Source organism: Ctenopharyngodon idella, chromosome 5 (genome assembly GCF_019924925.1).
Source record: "Ctenopharyngodon idella isolate HZGC_01 chromosome 5, HZGC01, whole genome shotgun sequence".
In the NCBI taxonomy this organism is placed as follows: domain Eukaryota; kingdom Metazoa; phylum Chordata; class Actinopteri; order Cypriniformes; family Xenocyprididae; genus Ctenopharyngodon; species Ctenopharyngodon idella.
Genome location: NC_067224.1, coordinates 20,579,738 through 20,593,652, shown reverse-complemented (window position 1 = coordinate 20,593,652; position 13,915 = coordinate 20,579,738). Strand labels below are relative to the sequence as shown.

Sequence of the window (13,915 nt, the reverse complement as noted above, 5' to 3'; positions counted from 1 at the left end):
GAGAGGAGAGTGCCGTTTATCTGTTGTGACAAAGTGCTGGTTGGACTGGGAGGATTTCTGTTTAAAGGTGCCCCTTAGAAAAACTCAAGCACCATTGTAATTGCAGGGTATTGCAAAAATTATCATCTCTATACTTTTAAGTTTATAATTAGAAACATCTTAAACTTTAAGGTGTAATATATTAAGTAAGTCAACATTTTATTTTAATATTAATGTAAATGTTTGAAACCGTGAAATAAATAAAACTAAAAGAAGTCCTGGCCCTTTAAAGGGAAAGAGTTTGTTGTTTTTTTTCCCCCTCTAATCTATGATGGATGCCCTAATACCATAATACCTTGGCATGCTGTTGTTATTTTTCTAAATATTTTGCAGCGCCAGAGGTTGAAGGAGGTAATCTCATGTTGGAAACAAGGGATTGCAGGAATTAAAAGCCAATCAAAACAAAAAATACACATGTATTTTTTATTATTGCTATCACTCAACCAAATACTCTTAAAGGTGTAATACTTTTCAAGGATTAACCTTATCGTATAATTCATGAAGGAACTGAGCAATTCACAGCCTTGCTGCTGTATTGCATGCCTGAGGAAATGTCAAGTGAAAATTCTTTTTGTATTATGCATCATAGCTTCTGGAACTGAAAGGGTTCTAAGTGTATTCAACCAGACTGATTAACTTAGATTGCAGAGTGTGGTGTCATCTGGAACAGCGCAGCCAAGACTCGCCCACCCTCAGACTCCATTTAGTGTCAGCAGAGGCTGGTGAACCTGTGACTGGTCCTGCGGTGTCTGACATATGCTAGACCAGACACCAGCAGACATCCCCAATGGCCTTGCCCTGATTATTGAATATTGGAAGATTTTTTTCCCTGCTTTGAAATAGTAGATGACAGAATAGGAGGTGCGACATGTCATAAAACAAGTGTGTCCTCCCATGTTATTGTGCTTCTGAAACAAGCTATCAGTGTTCATTTGTTGTTGTTTTTTTTCTCTTTTCCATATATGTTCTGTCCACATACACACACACACACACACACACACATATATACACGCATAAGTAAAAGATAAAAATAAAATAAAACATTCTTAAGATCTGCAGTTGAAACTTTGCTGTTGTTGATGTGATGGGGGCATTTTGAAAATGTGGGTTAATTAGTCTTGAAACGTTTTCCCTGCTGCAACAGCTGTGGCATAATTGATAGAGTGCTATTTACTTCACAGAGTAAAATTATGCATGCAACACACTTAAAAATATACAATTATAGCTGTGTAGTAATGTTGAAAAGGTTGTGTCAGTTACATTTGCGTGATGTAATTAATGCTACCTAGACTTGGGAGGGGATCAGCTTGGCATGACCATGGCACAATAGATGGGAGTGGAGAAAAGGGGATAAGCACACACACAATTAACGCTGGAAATGGACAGCTATGATTCTGGAGGGTTATTCTGTCCATAAAAAATGTAAATGCATTGGATGTGTGCTTGTTTCGGGTGAACCTGTTCAGCATTCTCACTGAGCTTTGTTTTGGATGTGCCAGTCATCTCTATTGGACTGAGTGCCACTGATATCTCTGGTTTTATGTGGGCTTGTTATTTTTGCTGGGGACGGATTGTGTTAGTGGAACTTGGTGTTCTAATAAAAATAAGTAAATAAATAAAAGAGCCATGCTTTCATTTCTGTTTATTTGGCACAATTTTACAGTTCTAAAACAAAATCAAAAATGTCTTCTTTACATTTGAATGACAGTTACTAATACACACACAAATTACGTGAATAAAAAAAATAATCCTGAATGGTCAGTCTCACATTGCCTGATCCCTCAGTTTGATTCTGCTATGTGTATCCATTAACAAACCTCTCACTCCCTTAACATCTAAGACACAGAAGACCTTTTTTTTTTTTTTTTTTTTTACTTGCAACTGTTTTTCCCCCACAGTTTCAATTTGAACTTCATGCCAGAGCTTCAGGAAGGTGAAAGCAAGGTGGGAGTCTTACAAACGCAAGGTGCAAGCGAGAAAAAAGGGAAGAAGAAAAAGAAAACCACACACGCCATCCATTGGTCTTTGTATTGATTCACAGGGGTGTTGAAAAGGTCTTTGGTCATGCCCTTACCAAAGCATACTAATTTGCTTGATCAAGTCTGTCAGAATATCGACTGGGAGGAGGTACAGCGCCCGCCATTGTGTTTTCTTCAGCGGGGAGCCGGTCTGTGAAACAGGATTACCAGAGGTCACGCAGGCAGTGAAAGGATGTCCATCACTTTCTGTCTGCTAATACAAAGGGGCGGGAACTGGGACGTGATTGAGATGTTGAAGAGAAGAGGAATGGCAGTTTCAAAAAAGAAAAACATCTCTTGCATGCAAATGTCTCACTGTTAATGTATTCATAGCCATCTCACGGAGTTTTAATCACAGAAGATGGCTGGCTTACAGTTTCCTGTTTTATTTCAGGCTCAGAAACAGAAGGTTGAAATTGAACACTGTTGCTGTGTTTGCTGCAGTCAAAAAATAAAATTAAAAGTTAATTGTTTCAGCTTTATTGTAACATTTCATAAATTTGACCTTGACAGTGACAATGAGTTTTACAAAATTATCAGTTTTACAAAATTAGTAATTCCTTAAAATAATCAGCTGAAAAATGAATTTTATACAGTCTAAATGTTTTAAATTACAGGAAAACAGAATAACCTCGCATTAACATTGCGGAGAGATACAGCATTGTCTGCTATGAGGAGCAAGATAAAAAATCTCATAAAAGTTATCAATTTAATAAAAATGTACTGCATCAAAGGTCTAAATTTCAACAACAACAAAATTAATTTCTTTTCATTTAATGCATTTCTTTTCGCCCCTTTCAGGAGTTACTAAATTTATTGTATTCATTTTGAATTGGCTTGAGCAGGTGAAAAGATGTACATTTTAAGCTTAGGGAAAACTGTCAGAACTGTAAAGAAGCTTTTACAAAAAAAAAAAAAAAAAAAAACTTTCAGGTTGTGGGGGTTATTTGCAATATAATTTTTATCAATTTAAATGTTAAATGGTCTTCTGCATTATTGACATCTGATATGACAAAAAAAAAATTAAACAAACATGAAAAGTAAATTCAAATTTGCCATATTGTATAAATGTTTCACAGTCACTTTGCCCAACTGTATGTTCCCGATGAGCGTGGGGCTCTATAAATAACCCATTGTGTCTGGACTCCTAATGTTTCCTAATCTCTGCACACTGCTGAAATTCTACGCCACATCATCCAACAAGCCTCTTTGCTCAACAGTGGTTTTTATTATACCCATTATTATAACAAATATCCAATTATCTATTATCTTGTAGATCTGATTGTATACCTCTTTGTGGCGGTAAGGTCAAATACTCTTACCTCTATACGTGGAACATCTGCCTGTGCTTCCTGTCTCATCTGCAGCCCTCGTGGCCAGCAGCCCTTTTAACCTGATCACATAGGTATTTTGCTTTCATTCCCCCCCTGCGTTTTGTTTGTTTGATTGGCTGAGCAGGTGTTTTATAACCATTAGAGACTTCATTGCGACCCTGTCTCTGAGTAGTAAGCAAATAGAACAAGCAGACAGCCAAGTCATGCAAGTGATTTCTTTCCCTCAATGGAACCATCTGGTGACTGAGCCAAAGAAAAAAAGGAAGCATAGGTCGTCAGTGTGGTTGTTTACCTTTGGCTACATAATTGTGTTTCGAGGAAAGCGTGAGGTCACGGGCGAGGCTGCCAGTCGGTTCGGCAGGTTTCAAGGGCTTCGTTGGTGTCCTTGTTTGTTGCGATTTCTTATTTGTGGAGTCTGTATTAAGTCTGTATTATTTAATTATTGATAATGTTTTTTAATTATACTAACTGTTGTAGTCTAAAAATTGTATATTCCACTTAATGTTTTAATAATTGATTTTTTAATTGAAATAAATGTATTTAATATATGTATTTTTCTTGTTTATTAATATTATTTTTATATGTGTTGAACATTATGTGTTATGTATATGTGTTATTTTCTCCCAGTTATCTTTAGATACATCTCTCTTTCCTTTGTTAGTCAAGTGTCCATCAGTCAATTAATGAGTCATCTCAGCTGTTTGGACCCATTTTTGTAACTAAAGCAACTGTGACTCCAGCATCCTGCTCTCAGTGCTGACAGTGGAAAGATTGAAATGTTTGTTTTGTGTTTTTTCAGTGGTGTCAACAAACATTCAGAATAGACATTCATCCCTCCTCGTACTGGACAGACCATTACGCCACACTACTACATGTAATTATGAAATTGATGATAATTACTGAGTGACTCATTAATCTCTCATTAGGCCATTGTGTATAAACTCAATGACATGCAAATCAGTTAAATGAGAACGGAAGAAGAGGATAAATACTTGAAAAAGAATCGCGAAGAGCAACTTATTAGCTGTGGGAAGACATACGATATTAGCTGGAGTGAGACACATCTGAGCAAGAGAAAAGCATTTACAAATGTGCTGAAGTCAAATGAAAGTTTTAAGAAATACAGTTATTAGTTTAGCTTTGAATGTTAATTTAAAACGGATTGGAATGTTAATTTAAAAATGCGGATTTCAACTTATTTTGTTTCTATATACAGTGACCTGAAAAAGTATTTGGACACTTAAATATTTACAAGATTTTAATTAAATAAGATAGCAAGGCAAATGGCATCTGCAAACAAATGAGGCTAGAGCTTTTTTCAGAACTAACTTCACTGGTGTCAAGGTGATTTTTCGGGGATATATGAAATCAAATCCCCTCAAGCGGAATGTTGTTTATCACATTAGCTATAGACATGACCCACTAATGTTTGATAACCAAAGAACTGTTTAAAAACTTAATTTGGAAAAGTATTTGAAACCCAACAAACCGTGAAAAGTTTTACTTAAAAAAAGCGTGCTTGAGCTACTTGAGTGTCCAAAATTTTGACGCTGTATTACTACCTGCTGCTGTACAGTACTAATACACATTAACTATTGCATATTCTACATATTGTAGAATACTATATAAAGATCTTAATAGGCGAATGTATGCAAAGCACATTTTATTCACGCATGCTGGAGGTGTCATTTTGATGGTTGAAATATTGAGCAATGAACCCAGCATTATGCTTTTCCAGTTGCATCTGAACAGAAATGTTTACCTGAACACTGCTTGTCTGAATCTGCAAGCCCTCAGATGTGTGTGCGACAACAATTCTGATAAAAGCTTGACTCTCATGGCCTAATTGATTTATTTACAGTGATCCGGTCTTAGTGGGAAGCCCCTTTCATGTTGATTGATCACTGCAACATGCAGCAGATTTAACAGCACAACAAACCTTTTTGTACTAATGACCCAGGAGCATTAAAGCTCTGGGGCAATGTCTCAATTCACACAAAAGTGTGGATTTGCAGCTCAAGTGAGAGAGTGGACTTGGTTTATGTGTTCCTAAGAAGCTGCCCATAATGAACAATTTCTCCTAATGGCAAATTATCCCTGTTTCTCTTTCCTGAAGCCGAGGCCCCTGTAAATTGATGTATCTGTCCTCTGAGGGTTTCACCGTCACATTACGGCATTTTAAAATATTAATATGAGAGTGCATTTAGCCAGGAGTAGCGAGGCACAGCTACGCTCCCATTGCTTTCATGTAGGTCACAAGAGACTGACTCCCTCTCCCTCTGTCTGTTTTTGTCTGTCTGTTTCATTTTGTCTCTCTTTCTCCATTCCTCTCTCTCTCTCTCTCTCTTCATCCAGCTAATTTAAATCCCCCCCCCCCCATTTTTTCACACACATATTATATATATATATATATATATATATATATATGTGTGTGTGTTTGTTTGTTTGTTTTGCATTATTATTTTGGTTTCCTTTTATTACAGTTATTCTTCCACTGGCATTCAGTAAGCGATGGTGGAGGCTCCCTATTCCCAGCCGTGGCCATCTTGCCAGTTCAAACGCTGATTAAAGCAGACTATGTGTCACATCCTGTTACAATATGAGCCAGAATTTGGAATCCTGGGAGATTTGAATAAAGAATTTTCTCTCCACTAGAGTCTGAGTGGATAAATGTTTTACATGCCAGTGTTGACCGTTGCCATTGTAATGAGAACTGTGAAGGACACAGGGATTCACATATAATGTTACGATTAATGACGTTGTGCTTAAGAAGTGTTGTCATTTTAATTGTTATCTAATGTTCTATTGGCAGTGTTTATTCTTTTATGAGCTGGGGTTTTTAAATGGCAACATACATTGTCAGTTATTTTAGAGTATTAATTCACCATATTTTTTCACATGCAACATTTTTTCAGTGTATATTGTATGTGTTAAAGCTTGTATGGATATTTAATTAACTTAAGTTCAATTAAATTCAATTAAACACATGTATTAATTTAAGCCTTTTGTCTTTGCAGAGACTGACATGTTCGATATTTGCTTCAAGGTCAAAGAAACTCTAAATGGGAAAGGATCAGAGATGTCATAAAGAGGGAATGTGTCAGGGGTTGTAGTTTATTGTGAATCACTGTTGACAGAATTGCTGGGGCAGCATGATTAAAAATTGATAAGGAAACATCCATGCTGTGATCTTCACTCACCATTTTAGGGAGTTATAAATGCAGCACATATGGTGCTTTGTCTCTGGATAGAGGTTTTGAAAAAGAAAGAGTTGTAATATCTCAAGTTTTGATAAACACATGTAACATTTGCAAACTTTGAAACCAACTCAAACTTGGAGAGGGCAGAAGAGGATTTTCTCCCTCATGAGCTCAACCAGGGTGATTTAATGACACACCGATAGTGTCGTAATCACACAACATCATGTGAAAGCTATACGTTCAAAATCTGAAAGAAAAGGCCTGTTCACAACAAGAACGATAACTATAATGATATATATATATATATATATATATATATATATATATATATATATATATATATATATTAGTGTCCATACCAGCGGACGATAACGTTCTGTTTATTTTAAGTGCCACTTTAAATGCTCAAGCTCTTTAAAGGCCCATTCACACCAAGGACTATAATGATAAAGATCTAAAAATCATTGTAAATATAAAAGAATAGCAGAGTACAACTATATAACAACTATAGGCTATATATAATGATAACAGCACCGAGAAACGATATCGTTGGAATCACTTTCAGAGTGATTTTTCCAGCTGATAAAAAAAAAAAAAAAACCATTGACAGCCAATCAGAATCCATTCTGCTTTAAAGAGCTTGAGCATTTAAAGTGGCAGACAACAAAACTGCAGCATGCGCTTTGAATCAACAGAATTATTGTACAATAATATAGAACATTATTGTAATCTTTATAGTTATCGTTCTCGGTGTGAACGGGCCTTTAGGCGATATTGTTGGAAATAGGTTTTAGAATGATTTTGTTCCAGCAGAATCCACCAGACTTTAAAGAGCTGGTGCATTTAAAGTGACAGATGACAAAATTCAGCGCATGCTTAGAATAAATAGAACGTTATGGTCTGGACGCTAATATAGTTATCGTTATAGTTATCATACTTGGTGTGAACGGACAAAAGTCTGGTGGATTCTGATTGGTTGTCATTGTTTTCATCGTTCATCAGCTGATCGTTTCCCTGTTCCATTATCATTATAGCTGTGGTGTGCACTCTACTATTCTTTTATATTTTTAAAACTATATCTTTACTGTTATCGTTATAGTTATCGTTCTTGGTGTGAACAGGCCTGAAGAACTGCAAATTACTATGAACTATCTGTTTACTTTTAAAATGTAATGCTTGAAACTTGACATTTACTAAATTGTTTCAATTTGTGTGAAGATAAAGTAAAAAAAAAAAAAGTGTGTTTTTTATTATTTAATTCGCTTCTCTCGCCTCTCCACATATACAGACTGGTAAACGCTGCATCTACAAACACCTATTCTTTCGGTTGTTGGATTTTGTTGGATTATTTTGTGTTATTACTATTTACTGTTGGCTGTTGGATTTCAAATATTGGGAAACATTCAGTAACTGTCATTTTCACACTGCCTCAATAAACACCAAAAAGGTTAACACCGATTCAACACAAACAACTGGTGTGAGTTTGTGTTTGTTGGAGCAGTTTGAACTAGCCTTGCAACATACAACTCATGCATAAACAACAATAAATCATTCTCATCATCCCTTGTATTTCTTTTGCCTTCCATCCTCATTTAATACTACTAGTAGCTATTGTGTACAATGCTGTGTTGTTTCTCTGTCATGTAAAGGCAGTTTAGTGTTTGCTTTTATGAGGTACACATGGCAAAGTGCATGCAAACAGAAGAGTGTAATATGGTAATCAAATTAGCACAACACATCAAAGGTCCTGGCTTTTTACAGCGCCATTTTCAGATCACAATTCACAACGGCAAGAGCCAATACAATAAAGGGCTTGGCAGCGCAAGCGATGATCCTGGCAGAGGACTTTAGAGTGGAGCAGTGTTCAGTGAAAAACATCATATCACTCTAAATCCACTTTCACATTAAGAACATCTTCTATGAATATTTATTTGGGAATACTGATGAGATGTCAAAAGCAACCATAACACCTTTGGTGATGATATGAATTTTATATTAAGATGCAATTCATCAGTTGCAGATCCTATGACAGTGACATCCATAAAGGTTCAAAGGTTTTACATGCCGGTGTAATGAGAACTGTGAAGGACACAGAGATTCACATATAATGTTACGATTAATAACCTTGTGCTTAAAAAGTGTTTAATGTTATTTTAAATGTTATCTAATGTTCTATTGGCAGTGTTTATTCTTTTATGAGCTGGGGTTTTTAAATGGCAACATACACTGTCTGTTATTTTAGAGTATTAATTCACCATATTTTTTCACATGTAACATTTTTTTTTCAGTGTATATTGTATGTGTTAAGAGCTTGGATGGATATTTAAATTAACTTAACTTAAATTAAATTAAACAAATGTATTAATTTAAGCCTTTGTCTTTGCATAGACTGACATGTTCGATATTTACTTTGGGAATACTAATGAGATGGCAAAAGTACCATAACACCTTTGGTGATGATATGAATTTTATAAGATGCAATTAGTCAATTGCAGATCATATGACAGTGACATCCATAAAGGTTAAAAAGGTTTAAAAAAGAAATTTGAGTGAACAACGAGATCATTTAAAATCGGCTGCAGTTGTCGACAACATTTTACCAATACCTTTTAATAATGATATTTACAAAAATTGTACATTTAAAAAGGGATAAATGATTGAATACACATTCAAATAGTTTGATATTTCATATACATACATACATACATATATATATATATATACAGTATATATATTTATATTTGTATATGGGTCAATGACGTGACGCAAATTTTTTGTGTCCATATGATTTAATTAAATTTAAAAGGGTTAAAATTTCAAAATAAATTAGCAAATTACTTGCATACATTCTCTTTTTTGAGGACCAAGTCTGTTTTAATTCATTTTGAGAGAATATTCGGAGGATGATTGCAAAAATGTCAATGCGGGGTAACCGTAAAAACTTCGTAACAAATAATGGATCTTGTTTAAAAAAGGTGAAATTCTCAATAAAAAAACACTTGAAAATAGTTCCAAAGAGTAGGTTAGTTTATATTACATCTTTAATCAGCATCATAAACTAGGGATATTTGACTAAATTGGCCCCTATAACAGAAAGGCTTGTAATAGGAGTAATTTGATCAATTTTGACAGGTATTATCATGGACACCTATGTAAGCACATGGCCTTGGAGGGAATATTTTAAAAAGTTAATACTCATGTCACATGGTTTTCTTGCACAATTTGAACAAAATGGCTCCTTGAAAGGTGGTTACCCCACCTTGACACTTCAGGAATTTGACTTGACACACATGATTCCCCAAATTAATTATAATATCCAGAACAATGGTGTTCCATTTACATTTATTTACTGAGAATTATTATTGACAATTTATTTATTGAGAATTTCACCTTTTTTAAACAAGATCAATTATTTGGTACAAAGTTTTTACGGTTACACCACACTGACGTTTTTGCAATCATCCCCCAAATATTCTCTCAAAATGAATTAAAACCAGAAATTTTAGACTTTGTCCTCAAAAAAGAGAATGTATGCAAGTAATTTGCAAATTTATTTTGAAATTTTAACCCTTTTAAATTTAACTAAACCATATGGACACCAAAAAAATAGCATCACGTCATTGACCCATATATGTAGATAAACTGAGCATGTACAGAGCATTGAATAATGCTTTCTGTTAACTAATTGATAATAATTATATGAATAATAATTGTTGCATTCATAGTTTAATATTTTAATAGTGTTTAACAGCTTGCATGGTATAGTGCACATTCAAATGGTTTGATATCAAATTTATATACAAGCATTAAATTGATCAAAAGTGACAGTAAAGAGATTTCTATTTCAAATAAATGTTGTTCTTTTGAACTTTCTATTCATCAAAGAATCCTGAAAAAAAAAAAATCACGGTTTCCACAAGAATATTAAGCAGCACAACAGTTTTCAACAAAATAACAAATCAGCATATTAGACTGATTTCTGGAGGATCATGTGACACTGAAGACTGGAATAATTTTCAAATGGCTGTTGAAAATTCATAACATCAGTGGTTACTCAAAGTATTTCAAACAGAATTAGATCGAAGAGAGATATGTTTTGTTTTTGTTGTTATATGTATATTTGAACTATACTGACCACTAAATTACAAGACAATACTTTAATGTGTACTACATTTCCTTAGAATTGACATAAATTTCATAGATCACATAAAAAAAACAAAAACAATTACCAGCACAGGTTTTAACTTGTAAACCATCTGGTTGGTCCAGTATGTTCATTATTGTGCTTGTGTTTGACATCATATCTTTCAGCTACTAATCTATCAGCGTGATAAAGTTCTTGCGAGCAGTTCTTGGCTGTATCTCGGTGAGATGGACATGGATCTGACAGCGGCCCCGCCGTACTAAATAATTGAGTGGGCACTCAGCTGGCTGGGAAAACTTATTAACAGGGGAAAGGAAGCAGATGGTATGAAACTTGTCATTTGGCAAAACAATACAAAAAAAAGTAAGAGAAATTAACTCAAGCAGCCATCACTCCCTATGTCTTGCTAACGCATGCACACATACTCGAACGCTCTAGAGTGTTTTGTACAACACTCACAGGAGGAGGGATTACTGTCCGTATCACAGAGGTATTCCCTGTTCACATCTGGACAACTCGTTCCTCGTGTCACCATTAAAGTTTCAGGCGGCGCGTGGCTGAAGATTCCGAGGCGGTTGTTCCAACCCCTGTTCTACATGCTCGGATCCCTGAAGAAGCACTGCTGGAAGGCAGCCATGGGCAACAGCGTGTCACAAACGGAGTCTCCAGGTGCTGCCCTGGAAAAGACTCGTGTTCAGTTAGCACCTTGAGGGACTCTGAGCGTGTTCACTTTCTTCCTGCATGAAACAAATTGATTGTGTTGCAAGAAGATTCATGTCTCTGTGAAGCACTTCTAATTGTCGAGGCATCAACGTAATGGTATTCTAATACATTTCACGCATAGTAGAACAACAATTGCCAGCGGAAGAACTACACTGTACCAATGGTGCATTGTGATTTAATGCACCTTCCTTTTAAATGCAATTCAGATCATGGTAACAGTTCATCTAAAGTGCTGGTCTGAAAAGAAAGCCAGCCATGATGCTGACCCCCCTGTGCTACACCTAACCTTCACAGTAATTTCAATGCACTCACTCAAGCACAGTTTGGTTTACACCCATCCACAATGGTGCTTATGGAAATATCTCAACGTGTGGCACACACAATATCTCTTAATTAAAGAATAATTTCAAATGTCCACAACACTGCTTTTCATGCAGACATGAAATGGCTCTTCTTGTCCCGAGAGACTTGAAGTGGTGTTTTTATCTGACTCTGGCAAAAGTGAGCGTGTGTTTTCATTATGCAGTGGGCCACAAGGTTGCTAATGGATTTAGAATTTTTGATTGGCATGAGTGTTTGCTGCATGTGTACAGTTTTAGTTTGAGTTGCTTTGAAAGCATGATGTCATTCGCCTACTTTGCTGTTAATTATGAATTCAGATATTATAAATTAAAAACCATGATCTTTCATGAGGTTACTCTGTTATATGCTTTGGTAAGTTTATTTCATCTTTCAATAAAATATAACCTAAAAAGGTAGAGTTTGTCACCATGCAGGATTTTATAAAATGTATTTACAATCACTAATATGACCTCATTGATACATATATACAGTACTGTGCAAAAGTCCTAGGCCACCATTAGATGTTGTTTTAGCAATGGTATAATGACCATATATAATTAATTCTTAGTCTCTTTATTAGAACCAGAAAATACAGGAAATTTGTATGCAGTATTCTCAAAAGTTTCTCAGATTTTCTTCTTTGAGAAACTGGAAAAAGTCCAGGAGGTCACACTAAATACTGATTCTTGCTTAAAGATGTTTAATTTTTTTTTACATTTTGTGTACATATTTCCTGTATTTTCTGTTTGTATCGTTTGTATCATATGAATGGTCATTAAATTATTTGCTAAGACAATAAAGCTGGTGGTGGCCTAATACTTTTGCACAGAATAACATGAGACATAAACATAAAAACACTGTAACATTTTTAGGTATTTATGGTATTAGTGGTCAGAGTCAGAAACAGGTTAGTCAGAGTCTGAATGTCTGAGTTTGTGCTGATGAGACCTGACAAACAAATAGGGGTCTCTGCATGGCAGGAAGCCACTTATGAAAAAAACAACAACATTAGCTGCAGTAACTCTTCGGCTGCACCTTTTAAAGCATTTCCTTTTTGACAGGACTAAGAGTTGTTTTTTTTTGTTTGTTTGTTTGTATTTAATTTTAATAAGTATTTGATTTTACATACATACAGCCTCCCTGATGTAATGTCTCTTGCATCATAGGCAGAAGACATTCCTCTTACAGTAATAATAGATTATAAGCTACCTGTGAAAGGAATCATATACAGCTGTTTGTTGGTGAAAAGCTAACACTAATACTTTGTAATTTGTAATAATTCAGTAGCAGAAAGGACATTAACAACAATAGTATTATGGTGGAAAGCAAAGTTTCTTACAGAAAATGCTTTAAAATTCTCTTCCTCATCAAATGTGAGCAGCAAGCATGCTTCAAGAATTACTTTCAAAAAATTTTAAATCTGCAACAAAGTTGGTGTTGGGGTGTTTAAGTATCTGCAGTCCACAATAAGATCTAAGATTGTTTAATATTTTGGTAACACTTTGTATGGGGAACACATATTCACTATTAACTACAACTTTTCCCTCAATAAACTCCCAATTTACTGCTTAGTAAGGTTGTTGTTAAGTTTAGGTATTGGGTAGGATTAAGGTAATGTAGAATAAGGCATTAATATGTGCTTAATAAGTACTAATAAACAGTAATATGCAAGCTAATAAGCAACTAGTTAAAAGACCCTAAAAAATGTCTTAAAGTGTTACCAATATTTTTAAGGTCACCCCAAAAGAAAAAAGAAAAAACATGAAAAGCTGTTTTTATGTCAGTATCCATAGTTCTGTATTAGTCAAAACAAGTCAACCTTTATTTCTATAGCACATTTAAAAACAACAGAAGTTGATCCAAAGCGCTTTACAGATCAAGCGAGTAAAAAATAATAATTATGTATTAAATATAAAACATAATACAATAAATAAAAAATGCAAATACATACAAAAAAATAAATACAACATCATATTTTTTTCAGCTTCAAAACCTATTCCGTGATCTATTCAAAAGCCACAGAAAATTTAAAATGGCTAGCGATGAAGATGACCTCACATGAACAGAAAGACTATTCCATAACTCAGGACCTATCACAGAAAAGACATGTTCACC

General features: G+C 34.9%; 1 long non-coding RNA gene across 1 annotated transcript in view; it reads left to right on the top strand.

Annotated features, from left to right (window-relative positions):
* The window catches only part of LOC127512316 (uncharacterized), a 48,398-nt gene extending 44,461 nt beyond the window's left edge, over window positions 1-3,937 (top strand). The window contains exon 3 of the long non-coding RNA XR_007930193.1: window positions 1,938-3,937. This is a non-coding gene — a long non-coding RNA (uncharacterized LOC127512316). The remainder of the gene's footprint in view (window positions 1-1,937) is intronic.
* Window positions 3,938-13,915: the final 9,978 nt, after the last annotated feature.